A 6,761-nucleotide genomic window follows, 5' to 3' on the forward strand; every position below is an offset into this window, starting at 1 on the left:
GCCACCGTCTGCTGGGTTCTATATGATCCTTTTCAACAATCACGCCCTCTCAAGCATCCTTTGTAGCAAAACATTACATGCCTTCTTTTCCAGGCAGCTTCTAGAAAAACACCTCAGGTCTGTTCTCAGCAAACCATCCTCCCGTGTGTCTGCTTCAGCAAAACATCCTAAGAAATCCCAGAGACAGACCGTCATTCTTCCCATACTGCCTCAAGGCTATAGAGAACCAATCTGACTCACCGTGGGTAGCACTGACTCTGATATCCTGGTTGTCATAGTTACCGCCTGGTTTCTCTACTGCCCGGATCACCTCCAGTCTTCTACTGCTGCGATCTATATGTAGGACTCTGCCACTGAAGCTTAACTTTTAAGCACAGAAACTGGCTTTTACACCTTCACGGTTTTCTGACATCCAGAATGCAACACGCAGCAGCAGCTAGAACATTGTTTAGGGTCTAGTTCTAGGGCATTTTCATCAGACAGAATAGTTACGCTTACAAGAGTCTCCACTCTCAGCCCCTGCCAAACCCGCATCTGTCTCGATGCGTTTACTGGTTCCAAACATGGTTCGTAAGTGAAGCCATGTCCCATATAACGTTTGTACTTAGCTTTTCCCACCGGTACACTGTTTTAAAGGTTCTTGTACATTTAATGCTCTGCCCCCACACCCCCAGTCGATGGAAGGGGTCTTTATCTGGTCCAAGGGTCCCAAGCCAGGTATGGCCCCCGCTTTATTTGACCTTCTTCTTGGGGCCCAGGTTGTTGGTGTGGCCGCACTTCCTGCAACAGTTGACTGCACGGGGATGCAGGTGTGTGTAGCACTTGCGGCAGATCATCTTGTCACTGTTGTACTTCTGGATAAGCTGGCGAAGGGACGGCTCGATGATGCCACCGCGCAGACGCAGCACCAGGTGCAAGGTGGACTCTCTCTGGATGTTGTAGTCGGACAGGGTGCGGCCGTCCTCCGGCTGTTTGCCTGCGAATACGGGCCTCTGCTTGTCAGGCTGGATGCCTTCCTTGTCTTGAATCGTGGCCTTGACATCCTCGACGGTGTCACGTGATGTCCTTGCCCGTCAGGGTCTTCACGAAAATCTGCATGTTGGCATCTGCCCCTCGGCCGCTTCGCTGAAGATAAAGAGTATTTCACACGCTTAAAAGGCTGAATAATTGCATTTTATGTTGCAGGGACGTTGCCGTTTCCTAGTTCTACCACTAGATGGCACTACTTGCCTAGGAATTTTCTGTTTTCCCTCAGGCTATCCAGTGAAACTACCACAAACAAAAGTAAAGCTTTGTTGATTTGAGAACGGAAATGGAGAGGAAAAGAATGTCCAGCGACAGGCCTAAAGTGGGATCCAGCTCAATGGGAGGCCTCAAGACCTGACACCATTACTGAAGCTATGGAGCACTTACTAAAAGGGACCTGTCACGAGGGTAGTTTGAAAGGATGTGTTGTGAGGCAGACAACGTGAATGTGAAAAGGGAGATCGCTGGGGGTGTAAACGTTTTTTGTAGAGGGGCTTGGGAGAGGAGGGTGGAGGACGAATAACTAACCTCAAAAACCGTGGAAACACCTTATGGAAACCCATTATTTTATGTTTATTAAAAGTGTAATTACTGGTTGGGGGGGAGGGCTGAAGCCCTGAAGTCCAGCAGGAAGAATGGAAACAGCTAACCTCAGGAGCTAGGATATGGGGGACCCTCTAGAATGTCTCGAAGACCTGGGAGGTTAGAGACTCTCAGGACTCAAAGGGAGGGACCTTGAATGAAGTGCTCTACGGTGTGCAGTGGGAACTTGTAGAACCCACTCCCAGTGGAGGGACAGGACATCAAGTGGAGGGATGGGGTTGCCGTCCCACAGTCAGTTTGACTGACCCAGGATTGTTCCAGTCTGAAGGAACTACAGGGACAAAAATGGAGCAGAGCATGAGAGAAAGGAGGGCCAGTGACAGGTTCAAATAGAGATCCAGCTCAAGGGGAGGCCCGGGGCTGCAACACTGGTACTGATTCTGTGGTGTGCTTGGCGACAGGAGCCTAGCATGGCTGCCCTCCTAGAGGCCCAACAAGCAGCTAAAAGAGCAAGATTTACACGTAACCAACAGAAGCTGTGGTTGAGCTAGAAAAAAAACTGTGGAGGAGGGCAACCCTGGAGGAGGACCAGCAGTCTCAATTAACTTGGACCCCTGAGATCTCTCAGACACTGAGCCACCAACCAGGCAGCACACACCAGCTGATATGAGTCCCCCCCCCCCACACACGTATAGAGAAGAAGACTGCAGGGTCTGGACTCAGTCAGAGAAGATGCATCTAACCCTCAAGAGACTGGAGGCACCATGGAGTGGGGTGGCCTGGTGGGGAGGGGACATCCTTTTGGAGGTGGTTGTGGGGTGGGGGAGGTATGGGATGGGGAGTGGTATGGGCTTGTGCAGACCGGGAAGGGGCTGCGGCCTAGACTGTAAAAAAAGATTAATGAATAAAACAAACAAACAACCCACCCAGTCTGAATGGAGACACCCTGCCTGAGGGAGTAACGCTCCCCCCCCCCTATGCCATAGGTTATAAACAGAAGCCACAGTGTCAAATGTAGAGCATCTCCCTATGAGTCGGAGAGGCATCGGAGGCCCCTAAACAACAAGAACTTGGTGATAAGACCTATTGCTGAAGACATCATACCCTTACATTATAGGACATGAAGAAATCCATCCAGAATAAAGCTACAACTGGCTAGTTGTAAAAGCGTCGGAAGGTGTTAGGTAGGTTGCTGGAAGAAAACAGTCACCAACTGTCTTATTCAAGCTGCGAACACTGCTTCCTAGACCAACATGCCAAGGAAAGATTTGTCCGCCTTTGCAACGGTGCTGTAAATCTTATGAAGGTAGCCAACTGTTTTCATGTTGGATTAGATGCCCAGTTCGCTGGAGAGAATTCATGGAAGAGAGGCAGGAAGAAGCGGGTGGGGAAGTGTGCGGCAAGAGCGTTCTTCTGGACACGATGTAGAGGTTGGACTCACGAACTCAGGGCAGCTGCGGTCTCCTGCATGAGACCTGCGCAGATTGGGCATCCCAACATTTCATCATGGGAAGGGGAGGAGCTTATACATCCCTGCTCCTCCTTGAGGCACTATGGTGGATTATGATTGTCGGAGGAGAGGGAGTTGTTTTCTTCCGTGGAGTAGCTACCGGCAAGTTCTCAAGTAAACAATCCATGCTTGTACAACTCTAGTCAACCCCAGTGGGTCACACACACATAAGGTGTGGAAGCCAGAGGGAACTTGTTGGGAAGGATTTAGATGGAGAGGAAAGGGTGTGGGAGAAGAAGAGGGTCTTTTTCACAATGCTTTCCACAGGCATGTGGTCTTGCAGAGAACTGTTATATTTAAACACGGTCGAGAATATCTGACGTGAAGAGAGGATGAAATTCCTTTCTTAATTCCTGTGATTATATTCATTATCTTCATCTCAATGGCTGCCACGTCCTTACGAATTTGTTTGGCGGGCTTTTGAAGAAACAGGAAATGCTTCTAATCTTTGGCCTCTGCCCACCTCAGCAAGGTGATCGGTACGGGCTCCAGTCAGTTCTGAAATCTGCAGTCAGGTGAGGCGGCTGAGATACGGAGCATCCTCCTGTGTGCTTCTCTCCAGCACCTTTGATTCGTGCTCTCATCCGAACTTTATTATTATAAATATTATTATGAATGTTCCCTAGACAACCAGGAGTACAAACAAACGCAGGAATTCATGGGATGCCTTCTGCTGGGTTTTGGCCTTCTTATAGACATAGTGAAAAAATAGTCTTCCCGTGTAATTGGGGGTGTGCAGAGGAGTTGACCAGAAGGCAGAGTCTTTATGACCACTCTATGTGAGAGTGGTACATTTCTCTGTGCACTTACACAGGCACGCCATAATCCTCCAAAGACACTGGTTTATCTCAAGGCCCCCTCTTTACTGTGCATTCTATGAACAAATGAAAAAGCATCTAGTTAATATTGTAGTATCAAACAAAGCTTCTTTGCTCTAAAAATGTTCTGTGTTCCACCTGTACATTTTTGACTTTTCCCTAATCCAGGGAAACACTGATACTTATTTTTAATCCTGTCTTTTCTTTTCCACAGAGCCACCCCTTGCCAATATATGTTTGTCTGTCTATCTGTCTGTCTATCTGTCTGTCTATCTGTCTATCTATCTATCTATCTATCTATCTATCTATCTATCTATCTATCTATCTATCTATCTATCTCTCCATATGTTTGTAGCAAGATGTCTGTGTTTTGCTTTGTTAATCTCCTACCCCCACCCTATGCTCAGTGCAAGGTTAAGTGTGTTGAAAACTTACAGGCCACGTAAATGATGGGGATGGATGTTTTAACAGTGAACACATGCGACAGCATTTACCATTTCCAATCGGCTCCATTTAGAAGCGTGATTTCTTTTCCTTCCTTTCTTCCTGAGCCTCATTCTGTATATTCACTGTACGCTCTGTGCGTTCTATGGTGACCTCACTCTCTTCATGCTCCCGCCTTCCCTTTTTCCACCTCTCCTCAGACCCCGACGTTAGCCCGTTAATTCCTCTGGATAGCTCTGCTTCTACTCTCCAATCCCATATACACAGTTCTGTGCCTGATACAGAATGTAGGAACCACAAATGAGCGAGGACACACCATGTTTGCCTTTTTGAAACTGCTGTCACTGACTGAGTGTCATTATCTCCAGCTATATCTATTTTCCTGAAAATACCATAGCTTTGGTTATTTACGGCTGGCAGAAATGTCCAGTCTCTCTCTCTCTCTCTCTCTCTCTCTCTCTCTCTCTCTCTCTCTCTCTCTCTGTGTGTGTGTGTGTGTGTGTGTGTGTGTGTGTCACATTTTCTTTCCCCATTATTTTGGGGTGGGCACTTTAGGTTAGTCCCATAACTTAGCAATTGTGAATAGTGCTCCAGTAAATACTGGAGGGGGATAGAATGTAGCTCATGGGAAAAATGCTTGTCTCACATTCAGGAAGCCCGGCCCATAATCTCAGTGCCTCCAAAACAAGGCTTAATGGCACATGCCCATAATACCAGGACTTGACAGGCAGAGACAGGAGGCTTGGGACGTCGAGACAGGAGGATCAGGAGTTCAGGGTCATCTTTGCCTACATAGTGAAAGTGTTTGCGGCACTCATCAAACCTTGTTTTAAGAAATACAATAGGCCTTGGTGTGTAAGCATCTCTGCAGGACTGAGTTCAGCAAGTTGTATCTTTCCTCAGTTAGCTGTTTCCTTTGCTATATAGAAGCTTTCACAGTTTTCAAATAAATTACCTGCATTTGTTGCGTATCCAAACAACACATTGTGGTTACACATGTGTTTGTCAGAGGGTAATTTGTAGAAGTTGGTTGTCTCCTTCTACCATGTGAATTGTAGGGAGGGGACTTCTAGGGACGTTTTCAGTGACAAGTGAGTTTAGCTATAGAGCCATCTCCCTGGCCCAGTGGAAGCCTTTTACTTTCCTGGGAGCCCACTGAGCAGTCATTGACATTGTTGCCTGAGTGGCTGGAGTGCTAGTCAGCAGTCGCTGCCCATGTCCATGTCTTTATCCGGGGTCTTTTCCACATCCATATAGCAGTAAAGAATGGCGTTAGAATTTTGATAGAATGGCATTGACTCTGCAGATTGCTTTTGGTAGTAAAGCCACGTTTATTATATTGGATCAGCAATCCATAGCCATGGGAGGTTCTCCTCCTCCTAGTGTTTGCTTCAATTTCTTTCTTCAGTGTTTACTAACCTTGATCATAGAAGTCTTTTACTTTCTCAGTGAGATTTAGTCCAGTGTTTTTTTAGTATTTTTTGAGACAACTGTTAATGTAATTATTTGATGTAACTTTTGTTATTGGTATGTAAGACATATATAAATTAATTTAATTTTGTAACAATATATGTCACAAGACATAAATTAAGCTTTGTCATTAATATATAAGAAAACTATTAATTTTGTACTTATTTTGTATCCTGCAATTTTGCTGAAATTATGAGCCCCAGTAGCTTTATGTCAGTCTTGAGAGTCTCTTACATGGACTCTTATCTGCAAATAAGAGTCTTTGACTTTCCTTTCTGTTTTTACTCCTTTTAATTTTTTCCTTTGTCTTATTTCTCTAGCTAACATTTCAGAAACAGGACACCTTATTCTCTTCCCAATTTTAGTGTAAATGCTTTGAGTTCTTCTTTTATTGTGTGGTTTTTGCCACAGGCATACCATGCACGAAGTTACCATGTTGATTTATAAAATCAGAGTCATCTGTGTTTAAAATTATAGTATCTTCTTCATGGTTCTCCCCTCAACTACTTATAAATTGATTTTCTTATCTCTTCTAATTTTTGTTTAAAGTCTATTTTGTATAATATTAGAACCATAACACCTGCTTCTTTCCTAATTTGTTTGCCTAAAATACGTTTCTATTCTTTAATCTCAAGGTTTCCTCTGCTGGTCAGGTGCACTTCATGGAGACAACAAATGGTTCATTTTTAAATCAAATTGATGAGGAAAATTGAAGCTATTATCATTTATACTTATTATTTAAAGATATATATTAATTTTCAGCACTTTGTAATTTCTTTCTACTCCTCATTTGCTTAACTCATACTCTGTTGTGGTCTATTTTTTCCTGTAGCTTCATGGATGTGTTTATCTTGCTCTTGTGAATGAAGGTTTTTTTCATGTCTCTTTTGCAAAGTTGTCTTGGTGGTTGTGATTTTTTTATATATTAGAAAGTAGTTCTTTATTAAATA

The 6,761-nt window shown here is 44.6% G+C and overlaps 1 pseudogene across 1 annotated transcript; it reads right to left on the reverse strand.

The window, feature by feature from the left end:
• Nucleotides 1-731: 731 nt before the first annotated feature.
• Nucleotides 732-1,098, reverse strand: LOC308417383 (ubiquitin-ribosomal protein eL40 fusion protein-like; annotated as a pseudogene). Its single transcript has one exon. The product of its transcript is annotated as a ubiquitin-ribosomal protein eL40 fusion protein-like (transcript).
• Between the last annotated feature and the right edge of the window lie 5,663 nt (nucleotides 1,099-6,761).

The sequence above is a fragment of the Micromys minutus genome (genome assembly GCF_963924665.1).
Source record: "Micromys minutus genome assembly, chromosome: 2".
Classification (NCBI taxonomy): domain Eukaryota; kingdom Metazoa; phylum Chordata; class Mammalia; order Rodentia; family Muridae; genus Micromys; species Micromys minutus.